Below are 27,497 nucleotides of genomic sequence, written 5' to 3'. Positions count from 1 at the left end.
AAGTGGCTAGATATAGTTGTGTTGTAAACTTTGCAATGAGGGGAAAAGAGGTAACATGGGAATAGAGATGATACAGAAGGAAAATAAGTTTAAGAAAAGAGTTGAAGAGAAAAAAAAAAAAAAAAGAAGAAAAATAGCCTTCAGTAATAGCGATTAAGATTACTAATTGCGCCACGTAAGGGAATATTGCACAGGCCTGTTTAGCATTATTAACGGTAAATCGTGAGTGTTAGTCTCTTGTCGTTAGGAAATTATAAGGTGAGAGTTAATTGAAGGTAAGGATTAAGAGAAATAGAGAAAATAAGTGGTAAACACAGAGGTAAATAAGAGGAAAGTGAAGAGATTCAAGGTAACAAAGGAGAAGTAGTTAAACAGGAACTAGGAAAAAAGAGGATTTAAAATGAGTAAAGGAGAATAAATGAGTGTAAGGAAGAAGCATGCGTTAAGGAAAATATGAATTAGTTGACTTTAATATTAGGATTTTGTGTGTAAGAGCTTTAGGTCTATGTGTGTGCGTTTGTGTGTGTGTGAACCCCCTTGTGTGATAAGAAGAAGGAGGGGTGTTATGTGTGTGTGGTGTGTAAGAGCATGAAGTTGATTTGTGTGCATTTGTGTAATGTGTGGCGCCTGTCTTAAGTGTTAGTGTGTAATTATTGCATATGCATATAGGTGGAGAAAGGAGGTTTAGTAATTATGTGTACAGTTATTTTGTCTTTTAATAATAAAAACACATGAGCCCTTGAAGAAGATTTGTTTTATTAAGTAATAAGTAATTTTAATAAGCTTCTTCAAGAAGGACAGTTAATGTTAATTAGTTAATGATAATTAATGAGCTTTCTTGGGAGGTTAAATAAGTGAAATAACTCATGAGCCTCAGACATAAGAGGACATTGTGTAGTTAAAATGCATAAACTCCCAAAGAGAGACATAGTGTTTTTAAGAATGGAGAGATATTATTAGAGTGGAAACTAGATGTTTTATGGATGAAGTATAGTGTGAAATTGTGGTTTAGTGCTTAAATGTGGACAACATTAATTGTAGATGAGGTGTTGTTCGGTAGAGGTATATAATTAAATATTATTGTAATTATTATGTGTTATAAGAGCTTATGAATTCCTGTCTTTCTTATTCTGTGTGTGTGTGAGAAAAGAGATGGTATAATCTATATGATTATTGCTGCCACTGGATGTGGTTTGGTTTTAAGATAAAGTATGTTTGAAGTTGAGTTTTTGACACCACATTGGAAAAGAGGTTTAAAGGATGAGGAGCAGATAGCAAAAGTTAAGATAGCAGAAGAATAGAATGTATGTAATTGAGACTTGTAGTTCAAGGAGTAAAATTAATTGTAAAAGAGTTTAAGATGACCTAATTAAGCAGGAGTTAATTTAAGAAAAAACTAAAGAAGGTGTGTAACTGCAATGCTTAGCTGTTGTGAATGCAAATGCTCGAGTGTGTAAAAGTTTATCGAAGTGAAGGAAAAAAACCTGAGAAAAGTTGTGAATTAATAGAGTGCTGTTTAGTAAAAGACTTTATAAACTTTGCCCTGTCTTCTGATTCCTGTGTGTTCATATGAGACGACTACAAAGTGGGTTTCTGTGAGCAGAGGAGAAGGAGGGGTGATTCTCCCCTTGTGTGTGCTGATGCAAAGTGGCGGTGCAGTTGTACAATAAGGACTGAAGTGTGATGACATCATTCATCTAAATCAGGCCAGTGTTCCTGTTTATTATCACAAACTCTGCTATCCAATACCTGCATTCTAAGTGTATTTTATGATTATTATTCATCTATTTGTGTATACAAGAGTATATGTATTTGTTTATACCAAATGATTAGAGAGCAGAGGCTTGGCAACAGACTGATCGTTCATAGGAATATACTAAACTTTGATTGCTAATGTGAGTTTTACTGTCTGTGCATGATTTCTGATCTGAGCTGTGTTGGGGTTTGATATTGAGACTATTTGTTGGTTTAAGGTGAAAAGGTGATTGTTTGTTGCAAATAGGAATATATTTGATGATAGTTGGTCCCTTGTGGGAGTGTGTGAGTTTGAGTTTCATAAGGGATAGGACTTTCTTTTATTTGGGGGATTAATTGAGTGAGCTTTTGCTTACAATTTGATAAATTCTTTAAGTGTTTGGTTATTATAATAGGAGATACTTAGTGTTGTGGATGGTTGTCACCTTTGGAGTTGGCAAATTCATTTTGGGTTTTATTGACTGTGTCAAATCAGTTGCTTATGAAATAAAGGAGTGGTAATTGAAATAGTTTTAAGTAGTTATAGTGATTAGTCTTATTTTTGCAATAAGGGTACATAAGGAAGTCATTACAATGTCGGAGAAGGACGCTAAAATTGCGAAGGTTATTACTCCTGTTGATGTGATACAGAAGAATAACTCTTTAGTTAAAGGCATCCCAAAGATGATGGAGAAGTGGAATAAGCGTTGGCCTGAGATTAACCAACCTTGGCCATTGGAGGGAACGTTTAATCCAGATGTAATTAATACAATGCAGGTGCTTGTGTCTACATATAAAGCTGATCAAAAGAAGGGTAAAAAAGGCGAAAAACGTAAAGAAAAAAGACAAGAGGAGCTTGGCATTCTCCAGTTGTTTGAGAAGGAAGGGCAGAAGCGGATGAGAGCTGCAAAAGAGAAGAGAGACAGAGGTGCAGAAGAAATAGAAAAAAGCACAAAAGAAATAGAAAAACGAATGGCGGAAATCAATGTGCCTTTTTCACATGTGGACTCAGTAAAGAAGCCCCCTCCCTATCAGACGAAAGTGAAATTTGAGGAGGTTTATCCCCAGCTCCCAGTGATCAGTCAGGAGGGCAATTATCAAATCAGAAATGAGGATGATCGAATAATAGAAATGGGACAAGCGGAAACAACCATAAAGATGTACCCAAGTTCTAAAAGTAAGAAGAAGATGACATCTTTGAAAACTGAGGGTAAGCTGAGGACCAGGAGGATGGAATTTGAAGATGATGAAGATCGAAGTGATCTGGAGGAGGTCATGGGAGGATATGACCCTGCAGTCAGGAAGATATTGGCTAAAGCGGAAAAGAGAGGAGATAAAACAAGGAGGAGAGAAGACTCAGGAGATGAAAGCTCTAAGGAGAGTGAAAATAGTGATTCAGATGGTCCTATGTATTCAAGAGGGTTTTTTCCTGCAACATCCAGCACCAGAATTGAGGACAAACAGAAGGCTTTAAGACAGGTGGGGAAAAGTATAGATCAATGTCTTTCATGCCTGGAGGAATCCACTAATCCGGAAGGCCGGAAAGAGCTGGAGGAGCAATTAAGGGAATTGCAGATACAGAAGAAAGAGTTGCAGAAAGAAGACTCCAAACAAGTGGACAGAAAGTATGTGTTGCGTTCAAGAAAAGGGAAGTCACTGGAGAAGATGTGTCCAGTGGTCATCCGAGGACAGAGTTTGGAGTACAAGCCTTGGCAGAATACAGATATGTCAGATATACTTGAGAAGTTGCCTACTCTTCAGGATGGAGCACATCCTTGGATTTCAAAGCTGGAAGAGATTATGGTGGGGACACAATCGGCTATAGGAGATATTAAGAGACTTTTAGCTAATCTCCTTGGGGTTCCAGCCATGGAGGAGCTTCTACAGAAAGCAGGGCTTAATCGATATGTGGGGACTGCTGTGAATGACCCGGAGTTGTTTTCTGCGAATAGAGGTCGAGTGTGGAGAGCGCTAAGAGATACGTTTCCGACAAATGTGCATCCAGATAATATTCTCATTGAGCCATTGGGCAGGGAAGAAAACCCGAGGGCATATGTCTCGAGAGCCCATCAAGTGTGGAGAAATGTCACAGGAAATGACCCGGACTTGAATCGAATGGAGCAATCAATTTTGCGAGCTAAAATACAGAAGGGGCTGCCTTTGCCGGTGAGGAGTAAGCTAGCAGAGGTGGTTGGTCTTGGAAGCATGGAAAAGGGTGTCTATGCAGATCATATAGCCCACCAGGTGGAGCTATATAGGAAGAAGGAGTATGATCAAAAAGAGCAGGACCAAGAAACCCTTAGAAAACTTAACCAAATACAATTGGTGGATAATAAGAAGAAGGAGAAGAAGCAGGCTGTGGTTATACAGAGTCAGTCTCAGCAAAATCCACCTTTGCCACAAGTACAGCCGAGCCAGGCTCAGCCTCAACCATCTCAGTCATCATCAGTGGTTCCAGTTGTTTCTTACCCACAGCCATCGTTTGGTCAAGTGCAGACCTGGAGAGGAAGAGGTCGTGGAAACCTAGGAAGAGGAGGAAGATTTAATCCATATTTCCAACAGTCTTCGGAAGTGTGTTTTAATTGTGGACAGTTTGGTCATTTTGCCAGGGAGTGCAACAGGCCAGGAGGAAATTTCAGAGGAGGAATTCTCAGAGGAAGAAATTTCCGAAGAGGAGGATTTAGGGGCCAACCGAGGTCTTTTGAGGGACCTGTGAACCCTTACAGGGGCCCGGAGCAAGGATTTTAGAGGTGCCCAGAGGACCCAAAAGGGGGGTGTCAGCTGGTAGCATCAGGGTCGGAGAAAGATCCGACAATAGAGGTGAAAGTAAATAATAGACCTTTGGAAATGATGGCAGATAGTGGAGCGGCTTTCACCTGTATTCGACCTGAAGATGCTATACATCTCCCTATGTCCAATCAATGGATTAGGACAATTGGGTTTGAGGGAATAAAACAGCTGATACCTCTTACAAAACCGATTGAGCTTTGTTATAAAAATCTGAAGACTACAATACCTATATTGGTATCAGAACATACACCTATTGCACTTTTGGGAAGAGATGCTTTGTGTAGATTGAACTGTACGATAAAGTGTACACCTGACGGCTGTCTGGTGGAGGTGCCAAATGATGTGGTGCACCAATTGTTGATGTCAGTGGAGACTGAGGTCTCTTCAGTATTCTGGATTGGAAATCTTGGTGCAGAATTTTTGGAGCCCGCCAAGTTGTGGGAGAAGTTTATTGTAGCAAACATGCCTGATGCGAAGCTCCCGGAGTATCCATATCACTGTACGCTTAAGTATTTCAAGGATGCTGCCCAATCGAATTCAGAGGAATGGTTGAAACGTCAACCGAAGCAAGTTCAACTTCGTTCGTGCTGCATAGTTTTGGGACCACAAGGGGCAGCTATGAAGATAGATAGAGATGATTATTTGTCCGAGGAGTTTGATATTGAAAAGAGTGTCCCACATGTGACTTTGTTGGTGTCTGAAGATTATGAGCAGAAGCATATAGGAGAAATGATGGTGCAAGCAGAGGAAGCTGTTTTTCTACCGATGAAGGAGAATCTTGCAATTTGGAGAAGTGAGGACCAGCGTTTTATTAAGATTATGATTTCTGCTCAAGGGCAGGGACAGCCACAAACTGTGCGAATGACGCATGAGTCCATTTGCAGTGCTAAGATGGATGGAAACTCTATGAGAGAAGAGATGTTGCAACAAGTTCCAGGATGTTTATGGTCTCAGCATAGTACTGATATTGGACTGGTGAAGTCAGCTCAACCAGTGAAAGTTGAACTACGACCAGGAGTCAAACTTCCTTGGAAGAACCAATATCCATTAAAAGAAGAGGCAATTAGGGGGATTGGACCACAAATAGAAGGACTTTTGAAAGCAGATGTTTTGAAGATAACACAAAATCCTCAGAGTAATACGCCTTTGTTGCCTGTGAAGAAGCCAGACGATTCTTATCGCTTGGTACATGATTTAAGAGCAGTGAATGAAGTAGTGGCAGATTTTCCAGCAGAAGTGCCGGATCCGCATACTCTGTTAGCCCAAATGCCTCCAGATGCGACACATTTTACAGTGATAGATTTATGTGGTGCGTTTTTTAGTGTTCCACTTGGTATAGAAAGTAGGGGTTTATTTGGATTCACATACAGAGGTCAGTTCTATGAGTATAAGAGGTTGCCGCAAGGATTTAAACATAGTCCTCATATATTCAATAAAGTGTTAAAGGATGATTTGGCAGGAATAGATCAGATGCTAGAAAGCACGGTTATTCAGTATGTGGATGATATTATTATTTGTTCATTAGATGAGCAAACATGTCACAAGGACTCAGTTAGGTTGTTACAGATACTGGCAGAGAAGGGGCATAAGGTCTCTCTGAAAAAGCTGCAGTATTGTCAGGAGAGAGTGGTTTATTTGGGACAAACAATAACGCAGGGACATAGAAGTATTGCTGATAGTCAGTTGGAAGCTATTCGCAAGGCTCCAAAGCCTAGAACGGTCAGAGAAATGATGACATTTCTGGGTATTGCTGGCTATTCTTCAGCATGGGTAGAGGATTATGCTAGTTTAACGGGACCTTTGAGAGCTATGATTAAAGATACAGGGAATGCGCAATTGCATTGTAATCTTTCGTGGACACAGGATGGCCTTTTGGCTTTTGAGACGATCAAAGGGAGGTTACAGGAGGTTCCAGCGCTAGCGCTTCCAGACTATTCTAGGAATTTTCTGTTGTATGTGTCTACTTCTATTGGGGGTAAATATGCATGTGCAGTTCTTTGTCAGCCAACAGGAACAGGAACAAGCCCTCAACCTGTTTCTTATTATTCTACTGCGTATTCAGAAGTAGAATTGGGGTTACCCCTGTGCTATAGAGCAATGGTGGGAGTTTCTTTGATGTATGATAAAGCATCATCTGTTACGATGGGATATCCAGTGACAATTCTTACCCATCATAGCCTTAGAAATCTTTTGAATTATGGCAAGTATACATTGACTATGCCTAGGCTTAGGGACTATCATAGACTCTTAGAGCAGGAAGATGTCACTGTAGTGAGGTGTGTTACGGTGAACCCAGCTGAGACTTTGCCAACTCCTGAGGATGGTGAACCACATGATTGTGTTAAGGAAGCAGAGAGGTATATGAAACTTAGGTCAGATTTGCAAGCTCTCCCACTGCATGAAGCAGATGTAGAATATTGGACTGATGGTTCTTGTTATCGTGTGGGAGATAAGTTGAGTGCTGGTTATGCAGTAGTGAAAGCCCAAGGAGCTGGATTTGTTATTGAGAAGGCTGAAATAATACTGCAGCCTGCATCTGCGCAGCTTGCTGAACTTGTGGGGCTAACTGAAGCATGTTTGTTGGCGGAAGGTAAGCGAGTGACAATATATACTGATTCCGCCTATGCGCACAATGTGTGTCATTTGTTTGGATCAGTGTGGAAGAACAGAGGGTTTAAGAAAACTGATGGTTCCCCAATACAGCATCATGCTCAAATAATGAAACTGTTGTATGCTATGATGAAGCCCAAGGAAATAGCAATAGCTAAATGTGCAGCACATAAAAAGGATATGTCAAGGGTCACACAAGGAAATAAAGCAGCTGATGAAGCTGCAAAGGCAGTTACAGGAGCAGACAAAGTGGGTGAAGTGTTTCTGGTTACGCATGAAGTGAATTTGGAAGAGAAAATTACACTTAAGGATGTGATTTTACTTCAGGAAGCTGTTCCTGATGTGGATAAACAGTTGTGGCTAGACCGAGGTGCCACCAAGGATTCTACAGGTCTTTGGAGAAATCATGAGGGATTGATAGTAGCACCTCCAGACCTGTTAGGTCTAATGATTCAGGAAGCACATGGGTTGGCTCATGTTGCAAGAGGGGAAGTTAAACGTAAGATTACAAAGGAGTATGGTTTTTGGGCACCATGTCTGCTTGAGCAGATTGATTATGTTATAGGTAGATGTACTATCTGTCTGAAAAATAATGTTCGAAGGGGAGTGATGGTTCCTCCTGGTTATATTCCAACACCGAGAGGTCCTATGCGTGAGTTGGTTGTGGACTTTGTGGATATGATAAAGCCAGTTGAAGGAAAGAGGTATATGTTGGTTGTTGTGGATAGATTTTCACGATGGCCTGAGGCTTGTCCAACCAAGCGAAAGGATGCCCAGTCTGTTGCTAAGTTTTTGTGTAGAGAGGTCATAAGCAGGTGGGGACTTCCAGATCGGATATCCTCAGATAATGGGAAAGAGTTTGTGGATAAAACAGTGAAATTGATTTTGCAAAAATTGGGAATTAAACAGCGTCTTGGTGCGGTCTATCATCCGCAGAGTCAAGGGATTTGTGAAAAGATGAATGGTGTTTTGAAAAATCGCATTGTGAAAATTTGCCAGCATACGGGGTTGAATTGGATAGCAGCGCTTCCATTGGCGTTAATGGTGTGTCGCTCGAGTGAGCTGCGTGAGTTACATATGACACCTCATGAATTGATTACAGGTAGATTGATGCCGATGCCTTGTTTGCGTACAAGTGGAAAGGGTCCAAGCTTAGCCCTTTTAGAGGATGAAATGAGAGCATATGTTGCGTATATGGCTAATCTGCATAAAAGAATATCCGCGTACGTTTCTGACAGGCAAAAGAAAGAGGAGGTGCAGGAGAGACTGGACGAACAAAGGAAGTGTTCAGTGCAACCTGGGGACAAGGTGTTTGTGAAGGTATTTAGAAGAAAGTGGTATAACGAACGTCGTGAAGGACCATTTGAAGTTGTTCGCAGTACAGGAACTGCGGTTCAGGTTAAGGGGTCTCCAACGTGGTACCATTTGTCGCATTGTGTTAAAGCGCCAAGTGAGGAGGTACTAGATTCACAGAGTCAGGAAGTTGAAGGTTCAAGAAAGTTAGAAGGGAATGTTGTGGAAGATAATGTGGAAGATAATGTGGAAGATGTTGATGGGAGTGTGCATGTGTCTGATGATGTCAGAGATGACTCTGCAGTTAGTGAGCAGGAAAGGAGATTTGGAGACATTGATTTTCAACATGTCCCAGGAACAGCAGAGCTTGTTCCTGAGGAGTGTGAAGCGCCAGAGGTTACAAAGGGAAGTGATTCTGATGCAGGAGAATGCAGAGACACAGGTAGACAAAGGAGTCCAAGACCAGCTAGGAAAAGGGTTAGACCAAAGCGTTATGACGACTAGAGTGGTAGGAACTTCAGGGAAGTGTAATCTTTCAGCACTGAATGATTCTGAAAGTATGAGTGTGTTATGTTTAACTACGGTAGCGCCTCAGATGGTGACAATGGTGTCAACTCTTAAGAAGAAGGTAGTTAGAGCCAAGTTAGGGGGAGCAGTTTATCTTCCCTGTAAATGCTCGAGGTTTAATGTTGGTGGTAATAATTCGCCTGTGTGGAGCGATAGTCGTGGTAAAGAAGTGTTGCTAACAGGACCTGAGGTTGATACTGTGCCTCTTGATCAGAGGAAATATATTTTGCTGAATGATGTAAGGTGGTTGACAGTCAGTGATGATTGTACACTTTTTGTGAGAAATATTACTAGAGAAGACCTAGGGGAGTATACATGTACTTATTATGAGCCGGAGTTTAAATTCATTCCTTTGGTAAATAGTTGGAGAGGAGGTTATATAACTCGTAAAGTGGTGGTTATGATAGTAGATTTGAGTCCTGTGGAGATGTTTACGGTTGCTAAGAGAATTGAGGAGCAAGCCACTACAGCGACTACTCTAGGGGTAAATAGAACACGGATGAGGAGTATTACTTTAGTTCCGGAAACAACTAAGAGTGTTAATACATCAGTGGAGATTACTACTGTAGCTTCGACTTTGAAGGGAATGGAAGCTACTACAGTGATGGTGAAAGCATCTACTTTTGTCACTTCTGGAAATACTACAAGTAAGGTTGATATAAGGGCAACCTTTGTTAATAATTCGGTGACGACGGTGTTGCCTAAGACTTTTGTAAGAGTGACTCAAACACCTGACATGACAACTTTGAACTTTAAGGAAGTGGAGAATATAACTCAGAAGCCTATGTTGAAGCTAAAGCTTAGTGTAAATAGTAGTAGTAAGATGTCTGAATCTGGAAAGCAGATGGAGGAAGAGAAGGGTGTAGATTCATCTGTGACAACTCAGAGGACTGTTTTAGATGTTAAAGATCAGTTCTTAGATTTTGACTGGACATCAGAAGAAATGGCTGACCAGTACCGTTCATTACAGAAGAGAGAAACTAAGTGGAAGGCATTTGGATTCGATTCTTCAGTGTTACAAATCTCAGACCCATGGGCAAGTAGGAATTTGTGGTTTCAGCAATTAACTCATTCAGTAAGATCAGTTAGACGACTGAATGGTCCATGTATAGTGAAAGTTCCAACGCCTGGGACATGGCCTTCAATTTTGGAAACGGAACCAGAGCCGTTGCTTTCTATATGTCAATACTATGTGCTGTCATGGTTATTATTTCAGCAGCAATCAGGAGGAGATAGATTGATGGCTTTGTCAGTGCATTTGTTTAGACCTAAGAATAATTGTTCTTGGTTGAGAGATTTGCCATATGTGAATTTACTTGATCAACATGAGAATGTGTTGACAGCGGTTCCTGATGAAATAGAGGTAAGATCTGTTGGAGCTAAAGATTGTTTTTGTTCAAATGAAACTAGTAAAGGAACTAAAATGTTTATGGGAATATCAGATTGTGACAATTATATAATGGACTTGGGTGAGCGTAAGCAGAAGGCTAAGAGTGATTTATTTAAGGTGACTTTTTATATGCCACACCTCAAAAGGAGTAGGACTTTGATGGTGCGGAATCAGATTTTGCCTGGAAATGTGACTATAGGAAATTTTAAAGATATTTGGTGGGTTTGTGGTGATAAAGCTTATATATTTCTGCCATATGGATGGATAGGATGTTGTTACATGGCAACATTGAAGCTGCCATATGAGGTTTTTACTGTTCAGAGAGGTGAAAGACCGGATGAGAGCCGATCTGAGGCTGTTTCTGGAAGTAGAAAGAAAAGGGACATGGCACAATTTCATAATCTAGAGGCCTACCATTGGAGAATAAGTATAGGAGAAAAGTGGGGTATAGGCTTATTTCCATGGTATGGTGTGACATTTTTAGCAGATCACATTGATAATATTACCTACACCCTACAGGGTTTTGCGAATGAAACTGTGAGAGGATTTGAATACTTATCAAATACTCAGAAAAGTCACAGATTGACGTTATTGAAACATGATATGGCTCTTGATTACATTTTGGCCAAACAGGGTGGCCTATGTGTAGCTTTGAACTTGACAGGAGATGCCTGTTATACTTTGATTCCTGATAGTTCAGATAATATGACTAGTGTTATAGATGCATTGAAGAATATAAGGGATGCGTTTGGAGCGTCAGAAGGAGCTGGATGGTCTGCGAATGCTTGGTTGCAGCAGAAATTAGGGCCATTGGGAGCAGTGTTAGTTCAGATTTTGGTAGCGGTTCTTCTGTCATTATGTGTGATGTTTTGTTTTTGTACGTTATTATTGACCTTTGCGAAGGCTATGATAATGAGATGGGTAGGTGTTGTGATGCCTGGTGATAGGATGCAGATGCCTTTATTACAAGGGATTGACATGGATGATGACGGAGAAGTAGTAATGGAAGGTGAACTGATGGAGACATATCCATTTTGAATATGTAATCTCATTATGGTCTTATTGTGTGGATGTGGTCCCAGCATTTGTTTTAGTTATTTTGTTTACTAGTTTTGCTGTTTGAGTGATGTGATTAGGGGGAATATGATAGTATGATAGTATAAGTTTTACATTTATGTATGATGTTTTAATTTTGCATCTGATGTTTTTGCAAAAGATACTGGTTTGTTTGTTTTTTTCTTTCCTTTTAGTATGAAAGGGGGGAGACCACTTTTTGGGTGATTGATTAGTCGAGGACCCTGATGTGCTGAAGGGGTTCATACAGCTCACATGAGGACAATAAGAATGGACTGAAGGACTCTGAACAAGGACTCTGTGATGAATGTCAAGATTCAATACATCATCAAGACTGCATGGAGTCACATGGAGAGTCAATGCTGCTGAGGAGCTGCAGTGTGATACATTCTTATGTCTTTCTTATGTTATACTATGCAAATAGATGTGTGCTGTTATAATTGTAGTATGTAATTATGAGTACTTAATGTGATATTATGTTGTTTTTGGGGGTATTAGTCTTTAATGGAAAAATGTTCAGTTATGAGGTAGGTACATTGGGGACCTCAGAGTTTTTTGTTTGTTTCTCGATGGATTAGGGACAGATTGATTAATAGGCAGGGACAGGTCCTTATTGACGGTCCGATGGGTTGACCAGCCGGAATTGGGACATTATTGATTTTCTTTTCTGAGGTTTTCGAATGTATTTGCTAAAATCATAATCTTATCAAATATAATAGTTCCACTTTTAGTTTGGGGTACAATTGGACGTGATCCTTTCAAATAGAATGGTTCCTCTTTTAGATTCTGGGGGAAAATTGGACTGGAATACAATATGTGGCCGCCTGGGGCAGAGGGGTCGCGAGTGAGTTTTTTCCTATCTTGATTGATTGATTGATTGATTGATTGATTGATGGTCATTTTAGAAAGACAATACTGCCTGATAGGTTTTTTCACTCCCGCATTCCATAAAAGTCGCTAAATGCTGCTTTTAGGTTGGAGATATATATATATATATAAGTGGAACAGGTATTATGTTATGTTTATATCCATTATTTACTATGTTATTCTTTGGATTATTGAGACTAATTAGTCTCAAAGGGGGGAATATGATGTATCTGGAAGTTTTATATGAAATATTGTATTCAGTAACCTCTGTTAGAACATATTAAGTTAGTGAGTGAGATCCATTTCTCTTCAACTGGTAGTTCTGTTGAAGATATTTTGCTAAGGGCCAGTATGTCCCCTTGGGGCATTCTCACATCTGGGTTGCATTATTTGTGAGGCCTTGCTGGCGCCATGGGTAATGATGAAGACTGTGTCTCATCTATAGGAGATGGTTGATTAATGTATACAATCCTGGTGCCTGGTGACCCCTGAGGAGATCAGATTTCTGTTGGGGTCGCATGGGGCAGTAGGCAATCTAGAGCTAATGTTTTTGGTAGACAAGAGGCCACAGCACTCTTTCTTTGTGTTTGAATGCTATTGAAAACAGATGTGCTGTATGTAAATTACTGGGGTATTTAAACCTAAGGTTGGCGTAAGGAAAGCAGAGAGCAGCAGATCCGAACACAAGCTCTCTCCGGACAAAGCCAGGCTGTCCGAGCGACACTGCTATTATTCTGTAATAAACTTCTTAATTACAAATAAGCTGTGTCAACGGAGTCGTCATTTCCTCATCAAACACCTCATCGCTAAAGCAAGACAAAAGACACTTCACTAACTTGTTCATAAACAATGGTGTTAGGACTTTTTATTTTGATGACACTGACACTTTCATTGACATGAATACTTGCTTTTGAGGAATGAACTCTCCATTTTAAGCAAGTGACACGCTTTTGCAGGTTATACACTAGGTTTTGCAGTTTGTACTAATTGTTTTGAGAAATGTACTTACTGTTGTGCAAATGTTACAGTTTTTCTCAGTCGATTTGGTTCATTTCTCAGATCAGAATTGAAATTCTCAAAACTGTTCATTCAATCTCCACATCTCCTTGTCACTTGTGCAGATCATAATAGCATTTCTCATTGTGTTTCACATTTTGCAAATGATTTTGTACATTCATGCAAATGGTCATGCAATTGTCTGCTGTCCTTTGCATTATCAATTGCTTATGTCATGTTTATCAAAATGTGTTCTACTGATTGTCTGTTGAATTGTCTTACCCTCCAAAACATTTAGGCTTTGGGTCATTGCCTAGGTCATTACATGCAAAAGTGCTGAACATGTTGTCATAATCTCTCAGGCATAATTTGTACATTTCTATGAAACTTTTATGGTAAATTTTGGTAATTTATCATAAATTGATTAAATTGTTCTCAGGTGAATCTTGGCTTTCAGTTAAGAAGGGGAATTTGTGAAGGTTTAGATCAACCAATGGTCAAACAGCTCTCAACCATAGGTCAGAGGTACATCTCATGAACCTTCAATTGACAAACATATATAGACACAAAACATTGCAATGTCACAAAGTCTCACAATGAAAAGACAAGGCTGTGTACAGGGTGAACAGCCAAGAAGAAGGGTAAGGCTGTGTGGTGGAAGGCTGAGGGGACAAAACAGAGGAAGAGGTAGGAGAGTCCATGCCACTCTAACACCATCAGGCAATGGTTTGCCATTCATTATCGAATGCTGATGGTATTCCTCCCACCCTACTCCCCATTCCTGAACCCAATTGAGGAGTTCTTCTCAGCCTGGAGATGGAAGGTGTACGATCACCAGCCGTACACCCAGATAAACCTGCTGACTGCCATGGATGCAGCTTGTGAGGATATCACAGCAGATGCCTGCAGAGGCTGGATTAGGCACTCCAGGAGATTCTTTCCACGCTGCATTGCAAGGGAAGATATCCAGTGTGACGTGGATGAAAACGTGGCCCAACAGAGAGGAGCGTCAGGATGTATAGAAAAGAAAGCACTATAATTCCTTAAGTTGTTGTCTCAGGTTGTTTTGAATGTTTAGAGTAAGTTTCTAATTTTGTAGTTTTTCCTCTGTGTTATAGAGTGCTGCCAAACAGTTGTCTGTCTTTCCTGAATTTCTATCTGATTTTTTTGTCAACAGATTGCAGTGCGAACAATACAGTAAAATAATATTACTGTATAAATTTGATTCCAGTCCAATTTCTTGTTGTCAGTCTCCCACATACAGTCATGTGTAACTTTGTGTTCTGTGTAAGTTTGTATTTTGTGTGTAACACGTACCGTTTCAATTGATATGCCACAGAATGTGCAGCGTTCTTGTAATCAAAAGCTTAGCTAGTTTCCATCAGAATATACTTACAGTGTACACTGTTGCACTGACAACATGACTAAGTATTTTTACTGCCTTGTTCATAGGCAATGACACACAGACTAGACATTCTGATGGCACTGACAAGTTGATTGACATAAATATTTGCTTTTGAGGCTAAAACAAAGAATTGTGAGCGAGGTATGTGCTTTTGCAGGTATTTCATTGAGTTTTGCTGTTTGCACTAACTGTTTTGAGAAATGCACTTGTTGTGATGCCAATGTAAATCATGATGTGAGAAATGTACCAAATCGACTGAGAAAAACTGTAATAGTGATGTGAGAAATGCACCAAAGCGACTGAGAAAAACTGTAAGTTATACATTACTGTATTTAGTGAGGTAAATGAGTACAATACGTATGTTTCACATTTTTACTGCATATGCTCTTTGCAATTCTAATTTCTTCACATCATTGTGCTAAAGCAAAGTACAAACTTATTTACAACAAACATAAGAAACACTTTTTGGGTAGAGCTGTGCACAACTGTAAACAATATTGCAGTACATATTGGAACTCAATTGGAACATACAACATACTGATTTTGACAACTAGTTCAACATTTTTGTATGTAATGATTCAAGCAATGAAATGAGGACTATTAGTTTCATAAGGAATGACTATTCAGCATTCATAAGTATAGTTCATTTTGACTGACATGACATAGCAAATAATAATGTTATAAAACAGCAGAAGCAATTGTATGGAAGCAATTGATGCATGTCCAAAAGCATTTGCAATTTGTTGGAAGGAATGAGAAACTGCTACTATGATGTGCACAAATGTAAACTCACACACTGTTGTATGTGCTTGCATGACTGTAGGACGAGTTCTCAGTGCATTACCGTAATATCCATAAAATGTGTTCTTGCGATTTCAGTGCAGAAAAGTTTGTGTAGAGACTGCAGCAGCGGATACTGTGTTTGTTTAGATTTTATGGTCATACTTTATCAACAAGTTTAAGGTAAGTTTATTAAAATAAACGGGTCTTTTTGTATATTAGCTTCTGGATATTTTCGGATGCTACGGACAAAACTGTGTTGTACTGCTATGATGATACGACTATGTTCCAAACCCTTTTAGACTCTTCCACCACCGTTAGCGCTTCTCTCAGTTAGTTTAGCTCATTAAATATATTATCCACAGTATCGCTTACTTTTACAAACCCAATTCCAAAAATGTTTAGACAGAAGAGAAAATGTCAATGTAAATAGACAGCAGTTTGTAAAAGATGTTATTTATATTCTAGCATACAAACATACATCGCTCCAAAAATGAATGAACGCTTCAGCCAGGGTTGCCAGATTGCGCATTTAAAAGCCTCCCAAAATGCATGGAAAACCGCCCAACATACTCACGAAAAACAGCCGATAATCAGCGCTTAAACAATATTAAACCAGTTAAACATGATCTATTACTGCTGATATCTCACAAATCAGTGATTATAAATTATTAATGGCATTTGAAATAATAATAAAAAAATAAGACTAAGAAGTCTTAAGGGTTTTTTGTGTTCTTGCTAGAACTGTTTCTACTTGAAGAACTCTTTAGTATAATTCAAGGTTCTTTGCTAACTGAATTAGATTTTTAGGGATTTGTTTCTCTTGCCACATATAAATGCACATAACATTTAAGGACTGGAAAACAATCGTGCAATTGATACAGGGAAAAGGGAAAAAGGTGAAAGAAAGGAATCTGTTTGTAATCTACCTTCAAAATTCTCCTCCAGAGATGTTTTTTTTGTGTGTGTAAGCAGCAACATACTTCACCTAAAACTTGATATAATCACCTTCAAGAGAGCCGAAACAGAAATAAAAACATTTTATATTAATTGAAGTTCTACAGGACAACATATGTTAAAGTTTGTAATTTAAGTCACATGCTTGTGGGGATTAAAGCAGGTTGTAGAGCCCGGATAGCTCAGTCGGTAGAGCATCAGACTTTTAATCTGAGGGTCCAGGGTTCAAGTCCCTGTTCGGGTGAGTTGCTTCTTACTACATTAGGTAAGCGGTAATTTCCAGCATTTAACCAGCCACAGCGAAGAACTGTTGGAGTAGCGACTAATCTTAACCCATCAGATACACAACCGTTCTTTTGTTACAGTAAGCTTGCAAGCAGAGCAACAAGACGGTCAGTATTTAAGGGCTTCCTTTCTTACAACATTTCTTCTGCTAAACCATCGTGCTGTATGCTTAATTTAAGACTCCGTGGTGCATCGGTGTGTTTGAGCTTGTTTAAAAGCTCATTGGCTTTAGAACGTATGCTGTTTTCACAGTGTCTGCGTTCCATTTTAGGTATAAACACAGTTATTGGGTGAGTAAAAGTTTTTTTTTTTATTATGCTTTCTATTATATCATAGTTGCATGTAGTCGGAGTGATGCTAGAGATAACAGCAACGATACAAAGGTACACCAAGTTAAGGTTTGTGTGCACAGTGCGGTCGAACTGTTTCATGTTACATAAAAAAAAAAGTTAAGAAAGGTTGTGGGTCGAAAAGGGCCAATCGCGTGTGCCACACTTGGGATTGTGATTGAGTATACGTTGCATTGGGTGGGTAAACATGGAGCCGGCGTTGAAAAGCATGAGTTGGCAGCGGTGGGATTCGAACCCACGCCCCCGAAGAGACTGGAGCCTTAATCCAGCGCCTTAGACCGCTCGGCCACGCTACCACTGGTTAAGGGGTAGATTGAAACAAGCAACTATGTATGCAATTTCTACCTGCATTTTCCAATAGAAGTCAAATCGCCACACTTGTGATGGAGCACAATCTACACCAAACTGGTAAACATCATGAGTTGGTGATGAACTTTCTTCTTCAGACTGGTTTTTAAATGAAAGTCAAAGAGACGGTAGGAGCCCAGATATCTCAATCGGTCGAGCATCAGACTTTTAATCTGAGGGTCCAGGGTTCAAGTCCCTGTTCGGGCGAGTTGCTTCTTACTGCATTAGGTAAGCGGTAATGTCCCGTACTACATGCTTAGTTTAGAATGATGAAGAATTTGTACTTTGTGAGATATTTCTATGTAAAATTGCATGTACTTGATAAGCTTGAAATAATTGCGCACTGCATGTGTAACATGTTCTCTACACCAACTAGTTGTTTTAAACAGACTGTGGCAGCAGGGGTGCCGCAGGTGCCGCAGGTGGCATGTGCCACCCTATGCCACCCCGGTAGATCCGCCCATGGGTACCGTTGACACCACATCATATATCAATAGAAAGGGAGCCCCATATGAGCACTCCAACTGACCAATTTTTTATCAAAATATGCTATCGGCGATCGGCGATATCTCCTAAAAGTAGCCGATCCGATCGTGTGATATATAAAGATCACGTTAAGTTAACAGCTCAGTGGATTGATCCAGACTTTGAGCTACGACGCCAACCATCACATCACCATTCATCATCACCATCGTACAGAAACCACAGTGAAAGCTCTTCATGACCTAAAATAACATCATTAACGTTGTGCATCATACATACGATGTAATTTTGCTGATTGTAATATTTACTTTAAAAAGATAATTCAACCCGGTCACATCTGAGTCGATTCTATCAGCACGTTATATAAACTCCTGGTTCACTTTGGTAAATCGGAAGCAGTTCTTACTTGTGATGTAGATGAGAACAGAAAACGTTACAGAGCCAATCAGAGGCAAAAGTTTATTCATTACCAAATTCGTTAGTTCAGGATCATCTGCTGAACTTTTAGCTCCACAGACGGAACGAGTCTGACGGTCGGTTACAGATCTGTGGTAATAACAGTTTAATTAAGCTTTTTAATGAAGCTTTTTAATGTAAGAGAGTCACACAGAATGTTCTTTAGTAGTTGGTGTTTATTTAAAACCACGACATTTAATTAATAACAGTAAACACGGAGAGATAACTGAGAAGAGAAACTTACGCGTCGCGAAAAATGACTCGTGAATCAATGAATCACTTATAGCGATACAGTGAACAACGCGTCTCTTCTAAAGGCGCACACACACGCGCGCGCGCTGCTCCGGTTTACTGTGAGGCTCTTTTTAAGTTTATTATTTTATTTACTGCTAAACCCCCCCCCCCCATCGCAATCGGCTATCGGTCGATGTCCCTGAAAGGAGATCGGAGATCGGAATCGATGCCAAAAACCCCGATCGTCCCATCTCTAATTTTGGGTGGACTGGATTATTTGTTAATAACTCAAACCCTGTTTGTGCTGGTTGTAGGCTATTCAGTCGACCACTAGATGTAGTGTAGTGTGTATTTGTGTTTCCTTAATTTCGTTGTGTTCTCCCTTAATGTAATTGCGTTCCACCTTAAAGAATTTGTGTCTCTTGTGTTATTGTGTTTTAACTCAGCAGGCCACCGTAATATAGATGGCATAATATGAATACAGATAGAAAGTAAAACGATGTCGCATGCTGACCTGTGTGGAATACAACTAATGTATGTAGTACTAAGAAGTGTTTCTTTAGGGTTTTTTGGTGTTCTTGCTGGAACTGTTCTACAGGACAACGTATGTTAAAGTTTGTAATTCAAGTCACATCCTTGTGAGGGTTAAAGCTATTTGCAGAGCCCGGGTAGCTCAGTCGGTAGAGCATCAGACTTTTAATCTGAGGGTCCAGGGTTCAAGTTCCTATTTGGGCGAGTTGTTTATTACTGCATTAGGTGAGCGGTAATGTCCCGTACAACATGGTTTAATTAGAAAGTTGAAGTATTTGTACTTTGTGAGATATTATTAAGTGAAATAGCATGTACTTGATAAGCTTGAAATAATAGCACACTGTATGTGTAACATGTTCTCCACACCAACTAGTTGTTTCAAACAGACTGTAGTAAATAGAGGACAGTTTAAATCTATATTTATGTGCAAAATTAATGTTTTCTTGTATAATAAAACCATTATGCTTATTTAGCTTTAATTAGCTTTAATTATTAAACAGTTAATAAGATAGTGATGGTGAAACTAATAACCTGTTATTACCATCACTAAGTGTTTTTACCATCACAACAAGTTATGTGTTGGTAATGACATGTTGAGGTAATGACAGTTTTTACTTAGGGAAAAAATGAGGGGCGATGTACCAGCATGCACTGTGAGATCGACTGGTAGATCGTGATCGACGTATTGGGCACCCCTAATGTAAAACAACTGTACTTTTGGTAACCCCTTTTGGAGTCTTTCCAAGAAATTGCTCCTGATAACTTTTATTGTTTATGGAAACACAACATTTCCATCACAGATCTGCTTCAAACTTAGGGAGATCTGCTGTCAGAACTCGGACACAGTCTCTATGTTCAAGTCTAGATTGAAAACATGTTTATTTACTCAGGCTTTTGATTGGTCTTTTCTAAACTAAACAAGCAAACCTAGTTATGCTGTAATAGTTAGGGGTGGTGGAGTCTAATCCTGTAAAACTCTCTGATATTTTATTCTTAATGATTTCACATTGTAACAACATCTTCTGTTGTTTTAACCCGAGGAGGCTCTGACGGAAACCTGTTCACCCTCTTGAGGTTAAAGACTGCAAGTCGAGACTGCAGTGCCAACAATGCTGCTCCTACTAGATGTGACAGAGACCTGGCGTGTTTGCACCAAAAATGTCCAGAACGTACAACAGACTTTATCACAGACTGGACTGAACAATGAAGAACTCAACTGAAGAATACAATCTTCAGTTGCCATCCTGATTAGCTGGGGTGACATTGATACCACTTTCGCCTCACACCAACTAAGATTTGTACAAACTGCTAAATCTTTTCACATTATTATGTATGGTAGAGGGTTAAAGATGTAAATTTGTATAAAGCATGAGCTATCAGAAGTGGGATTTGAACCCATCCCTACAGGGAAGACTGCATACTGTGCCTTACAGGGCTCTAGAGTGCGACCAATTTGGTCGCACATGCGACCTAATTTCTCAATGGTGCGACTAAAAAAAATCTCAGGTCGCACCGGTGCGACCAGGCGTCCGAGGGAAAAAAAAAACAACAGACACACATTAGGCCAATAACATGGTCTAAACCAATCAGAGATAGTGAAGGGCGGGACAATATTCTAGCGGCGATATGTAAGCAACATTCAGCTCAGCCAATCAGAATGCAGCACCAGGTTTATACACGTGCGTTCGGACGTTCTGCCGTAAGTTTAGTTTTGTATATGAGACTCGCCGGATGTCCCCAGAATGGAAGTTCGGGTTCTGGAGCTCGGCGGTGTAAAGTGTCGTAACGCTCACTTAAGTCCTGACTAAACAGTTAAAGTGACTCTACCCTGCCGTGTGCCTTTATTCCCACACCTCCACCACCGCACAACAAAAGACCCGCAGCATCCCCACCGGACAGCGGCTAGGTGAGCCGACCCTCTACAGTAGCAAGGGGCTAATGCTAGCGGTAAAGTGCCGCGATAGTGAAAGTAAAAACACGACAATATTTTCGTTAAGTAAAATATAAAAATAACTAAAAGACCAAAATATATTACAATACATGTAGTCAAAATACACAGTGAGTGCACCGCAAGCGATTTTGGGAATCTGTGTAAAAGATTCAGTAAAGCCGATAATATAATGCACTGCATTTAAGATTACACTCTAACACACACACAAACATATACATATAATTTTAAATATACACACACATATAAATAGATATACATACATACATACACATTTACTCTATTATTTTTATAATTTTTATAAGTGTGCTATAATTAGTCTGTAATACTATAATTAACTGTAAAGAAGACAGTGGCCGGCAATAGTATATTTGTGACTGGTTCTAATACATTTCGAATTGAAAGGCTGAAAAAGCCCAATGCATCTATAAAACACATTACATGCCGCGATAAATGCACTGCCCAAGTGTCCCCTCTCCCCACTGCCCTTCATTGTCAGGCAGCAGCAAACAGATCATCAGACGAGGCCATGTTGACCAGATTGTTAGTTATTTCCAAGTCAATATTGCCTGTATGGACAGTGATTTAAAAAAAAAAAAAAAAAGTGAACCTGTAAAACTGCGGTGTTAAATGCGATGCGGTCGAAAATTTGGGTGCACCTAACTTTTGTGCTGGTGCACCTAAGAAAAAAAGTTAGGTGCACCAGTGCAACCAGTGCAAAACGTTAGTCTAGAGCCCTGCCTTAGACTGCTAAACCATCCTGTCTAACTTGGACACTGTTGACGCCACTCCCGCCCCACACAAACTAATATTTGTACGAACTCCTGAATATTTACACATTATTATGTATGGTAAATGTACTGACTCTAACCCATTTGCTGCACTGTACACTTTGTCACTAGGCTGTAAACCACATATCAATCGAAAGGGAGCCCCATATGAGATCTCCAACTGATCAAATAATGTTTTTGGTTGAACCATTCTTAGCATTGTAACAGCACTAGCATGTTAGGGTGTGTTTTCTCTGGTATGAGTGTATTAGGTACAGCCTTCTTGCTGGGTTTTTAACTTACTGGATTATTTCCTAAGAACTCAAACCCGGTTTTTGTGGAACGCTTTCTCAGAAGAGTTATAGCTGTTATAGCTGCAAAGGGTGGGCCGACATCATATTAAACCCTTTGGATTAAGAATGGGAGTCACTCAAGTTCACATGCGTGTGAAGGCAGATGAGTAAATACTTTTGGCAAAAAACCTTTTTATATTAATTGAACAACGTATGTTAAAGTTTGTAATTTATGTCACATTCTTGTAGAGCATCAGACTTTTAATCTGAGGGTCCAGGGTTCAAGTCCCTGTTCGGGCGAGTTGTTTCTGCATTAGGTAAGCGGTAATGTCCCGTACTACATGGTTTATTTAGAATGATGAAAAATTTGTACGGGTTAACGCCCAGCTGTTCAACTAGGGGTGGAGTTGAACAGACAGAGTTGAACAAACAGACTGTAGTAAATAGAGGACCGTTTAAATCTATATTTATGTGTAGCCTAATAATGTGCTGAGTTTTAGATATTAATACCCACATATTTTATGATGCTTTAAAGACTCACTTAAATCCTGATCTAATTTTTGATGCTGCGTTTCGTTAAGCAATGCCGCAACGAGTTTCATATTACGTGTTACCATTAAATAATCATAATGCATCTGCACTGGAAAATGTGGGCATCAATCCCACTACCTCTCGCATGCTAAGCGAGCGCGCTACCATTTGAGCTAATTACCCCTACAAAGAATGTACTAACAGAGTGTTGATGCTGCATTATAAAGTGAGGGTGCAACGTGTTTAAACTCACGTACTCTTGTTTATATTATGCGTTGCTTTTAAACGATCATAGACTCACTTAACTTAAACGTTGATCTTAGCATTTAGAACGAACAATGTGAGGTCTTTTATGAAGTGCATTTTCTCTTTGATTTTGTTGGACTTGTGGTGGTGGTGGTTAGGGGAAGGGGGTTGTGATTATATGTAACTTTACTACCTCATGTGCATTTGTGTCTTTGTTCCCATTTTGAAGATTGTGATATTACTTTAAACTTACCTTTTCTTTTTCATGTAATTACTGATATTTTACTGGATCTCTGCTGATATCTTGTGGGCCATATTGACTAATCAGTGAAAATTTGTCACATTTTTAGAGATCAAAAGCCTGGGTCCTGGCATCCATGTGGATGTTACTTTGACACGTACCACCTACCTCAGCATTGTTGCAGACCATGTACACCCTTTGATGAAAACTGTATTCCCTGATGGCTGTGTCCTCTAAAGAAGTAAATTTGTATAAAACTTGAGATGTCAGAAGTGGGATTCGAACCCACGCCTCCAGGGGAGACAGCGACCTGAACGCAGCGCCTTAGACCGCTCGGCCATCCTGACACGCTTGCAAGGTCCTCAAGCCAATTACCAACAACACCCCCACATGGCCATTTGTATGAAGCACTAGCAGTCAGAAGTGGGATTCTAACCCAAGCTTCAGTGGGACACCGTGACCTGAACTCAGCGTTTTAGACCTCATCCTGACTAGCTTGGGTACCATCGCCATCACCCTCGCCCCACACGAGCGAACTGATTGTACAAACTGCTTAATCTTTTCACATTATTATGTATGGTAAATTTACTGACTGTAACCCATTTGCTGCACTGTACACTTTGTCACTAGGCTGTAAACCATATATCAATCCAATCATATGAGATCTCCAACTGACCAAATAATGTTTTTTGAAAGGGTTCTTTTTGTGTTCTTGGTAGAACTGTTTATACTTGAAGAACTCTTTAATATAATTTAAGGTTCTTTGCTAACTCAATTTGATTTTTATGGATTTTTTTTCTCTTGCCACATATAAATGCACATTGAGAGACAGCCTGGCTCTTTACAGCCCGGATAGCTCAGTCGGTAGAGCATCAGACTTTTAATCTGAGGGTCCAGGGTTCAAGTCCCTGTTCGGGCGAGTTATTTCTTACTGTGTTGGGTAAGCGGTAATGTCCCGTACTACTGGTGCTGGTCATAAAATTAGAATAACATGAAAAAGTTGATTTATTTCAGTAATTCCGATCAAAAAGTGAAACTTGTATATTATATTCATTCATTACACACAGACTGATATATTTCAAATGTTTATTTCTTTTAATGTTGATGATTATAACTGACAACTAATGAAAACCCCAAATTCAGTATCTCAGAAAATTAGAATATTGTGACAAGGTACAATATTGACGACACCTGGTGCCACACTCTAATCAGCTAATTAACTCAAAACATCTGCAAAGGCCTTTAAATGGTCTCTTAGTCCAGTTCTGTAGGCTACACAATCATGGGGAAGACTGCTGACTTGACAGTTGTCCAAAAGACAACCATTGACACCTTGAACAAGGAGGGCAAGACACAAAAGGTCATTGCTAAAGAGGCTGGCTGTTCACAGAGCTCTGTGTCCAAGCACATTAATAGAGAGGCGAAGGGAAGGAAAAGATGTGGTAGAAAAAAGTGTACAAGCAATAGGGATAACCGCACCCTGGAGAGGATTGTGAAACAAAACCCATTCAAAAATGTGGGGGAGATTCACAAAGAGTGGACTGCAGCTGGAGTCAGTGCTTCAAGAACCACCACGCACAGATGTATGCAAGACATGGGTTTCAGCTGTTGCATTCCTCGTGTCAAGCCACTCTTGAAGAAGAGACAGCGTCAGAAGCGTCTCGCCTGGGCTAAAGATAAAAAGGACTGCTGAGTGGTCCAAGGTTATGTTCTCTGATGAAAGTAAATTTTGCATTACCTTTGGAAATCAATGTCTTAGAGTCTGGAGGAAGAGAGGAGAGGCACAGAATCCACATTGCTTGAGGTCCAGTGTAAAGTTTCCACAGTCAGTGATGGTTTGGAGTGCCATGTCAACTGCTGGTGTTTGTCCACTGTGTTTTCTGAGGTCCAAGGTCAACGCAGCCATCTACCAGGAAGTTTTAGAGCACTTCATGCTTCCTGCTGCTGACCAACTTTATGGAAATGCAGATTTCATTTTCCAACAGGACTTGGCACCTGCACACAGTGCCAAAGCTACCAGTACCTGGTTTAAGGACCATGGTATCCCTGTTCTTAATTGGCCAGCAAACTCGGAGAATACGAGCATCGATCCAGCTACCTCTCGCATGCTAAGCGAGTGCTCTACGATTCAAGCTAATTCCCCTCACGATAAATCCCCTTTAGCCTTTTGTAAATTGTAATGTACTATCAGAGTGTTATAATGAATGATGCAGGACCCAAAGATGCAGAGTTCAAATAATAGATTTTTATTATTTTCAATAAATAAGCACAAAATAAAGCAAAAAGAAACAAAAGACAACTCAGGCGAAGTGCCGAGTGAGCCACTGGCGCCGCGGGCAACTGAAAGGGAAAAAATTCACGTTAACAAAAAAACAAAGATAGCGAGGCGCGAACCCGGGTCCCACAGACGCAGGGCGTTCGCGCAGCTCGCAGCGCTATTTGGTAGCGCTAGTAAGAGCTGAGGATCCGCTCCTAAGGAAGAGCGGATGACAGCGAGATCTCGAACTTAGTCGAGCCCGTTAAAGGGAAGTCCTACCAAGTGGGCGGGACGAGAACTCACCGGTACGGTCACCAGCGGAACGTACTGAGCCGCTGGGAAGTAACCGGTATAATGAGAAAGGATTACGGGAGTGACGGCGAAAGCGCGGATTCGAACCCGGGGTGAGTAGGAGAAACAAGCCGTAACTTTACCCACTCAGCCAGGCTGACATAGCGGATCCGCTTCGCCGAACAGCAACTCGCGCATGCGCTGAAGGTAGCAGGGCTAGCTTAGCCACTATGCTAACTGTTCAGCATTACGCAAACTGGCAAACGCTACAAATAAATAGCAGCGCGGTGACTGCACGTAATCGCACCGATCTAAGCAAAATACTAACCCTATATACCTCGGCCTTCCGACCTTACGCCTCCAACCGCTGTACAGCGCCTGGAGGTACCGTCTAAGCCCTATGAAAAGAAAATGCTGGCTAAGTGCAGCACAAGATGCGATAGGCGCAGCCGTTACCAAACAACAGAGGAAAAAAGGTGCGACGCCGGCAACCTGGTGACGCCCCCTTATATAGGGCGATCACAGGTGCCGTGCGTTCGCACCTAATGAGCTGGCCTAGTATTTAAGGCTGAGCTCTTGGGTGATCTGTAACGCCTGCGACGCTGTGACCTGGTGGTAGTATCACTAGTCGTCGCGGGCACCCTAACACAGAGCATTGATGCTGAATCATAAAGTGAGGGTGCAACGTGTTTAAGCTCACGTACTCTTTTCTGTATTATGCCTTGCTTTTAAACCATCACAGACTCTGTTTATCGCAGACTTTAGGACGATCTTTGTACCACTGATAGACTGACTTAAGGGTTGATGCTGCATTTTAAAGGGGATGTCGTGAGTTTCAGCTGTTCATCTTTTACAAAACAGTTCACCAGATGAAAAACCATTAAAAAGTCACGTACCTCTACTTTAACAAAAAAGTCATTTCAGATAAAACTCCGATACATTTCAAAATTGGAGAATTATAAGTTATTGTGTGTTTGTGTAGCCCAATTAAAATTTGGGGATTACTAATATTTTGGTTATGTTAATTTATAACTAGTAAATAAGTTGTTCTTATTTGTTCTGTAAATAATGTTCTGGTTGTTTTATGCTGTTTAAAGTAAAGTGTATGTATAGCCCTCCCTTGATTTATTTTTAAGCCAATCAGCATGAACTGTCACAGGTCGGGAAAAGAGCGGGAGAAAGTGGGTGGAAAAGAAGAAAAAAGTGGAGAAAATAGCGTGATGTGAAACAAGTGTCATGTAAGCAGGTAAAACACCTGTTTAGGATTTATCTCTGTTGATGCATAAAGACAAACAGACAGTGAGTCTTATATTAACATCTTGCAGTTGATTAGTGACATTTTTTATGCTGTATCAGCCGTGAACTTCGTCTCTTGAGTTTCGTGCATGGACATTGAAGGCAGTACGCTTCCTCAGCAACTGTGACGATTACAGTGGATTAAAAGCATCGGATGAACTCTGATTGTTTCATCCAAGATCAAAAGGAAAAAGACTGGTGGATTTGTTCTGTTTCATCCATGTAAACAAAGAACGTGGACAGCTCCACCACAACCGACCAAATATACTTCATGATCTGTGCTGATTGGGACTATTAGGTTGGATCAGGCCTGCAACGGTAATTTTGGGTACCCTTTTTTTTAATTAGTTATGTACCCAACTGCCGGCTTAGGAGGGATTGATAATATTTTAAATATTACTGATGGTAATTTGAGTGAATCTGTATTATAACATTTTTGTAAAATATATTGGGGTTTGAAATGCATATTAATGA

At 40.2% G+C, this 27,497-nt stretch overlaps 3 non-coding genes across 3 annotated transcripts; 2 read left to right on the top strand and 1 right to left on the bottom strand.

Annotated features, from left to right (window-relative positions):
- The first annotated feature begins 16,634 nt into the window (after positions 1-16,634).
- On the top strand, positions 16,635-16,707 carry trnak-uuu (transfer RNA lysine (anticodon UUU)). Its single transcript has one exon. It is a non-coding gene; the product is annotated as a tRNA-Lys (tRNA).
- Positions 16,708-17,312: 605 nt separating this feature from the next.
- On the bottom strand, positions 17,313-17,394 carry trnal-aag (transfer RNA leucine (anticodon AAG)). Its single transcript has one exon. It is a non-coding gene; the product is annotated as a tRNA-Leu (tRNA).
- A 6,631-nt stretch (positions 17,395-24,025) lies between these two features.
- On the top strand, positions 24,026-24,098 carry trnak-uuu (transfer RNA lysine (anticodon UUU)). The gene has a single exon. It is a non-coding gene; the product is annotated as a tRNA-Lys (tRNA).
- The last annotated feature ends 3,399 nt before the right edge of the window (positions 24,099-27,497 follow it).

Source organism: Trichomycterus rosablanca, chromosome 10 (assembly GCF_030014385.1).
Source record: "Trichomycterus rosablanca isolate fTriRos1 chromosome 10, fTriRos1.hap1, whole genome shotgun sequence".
NCBI classification, from domain to species: domain Eukaryota; kingdom Metazoa; phylum Chordata; class Actinopteri; order Siluriformes; family Trichomycteridae; genus Trichomycterus; species Trichomycterus rosablanca.
Note: the sequence above shows the minus strand (reverse complement) of the source record. Positions and strands in the feature narration are given on the sequence as shown.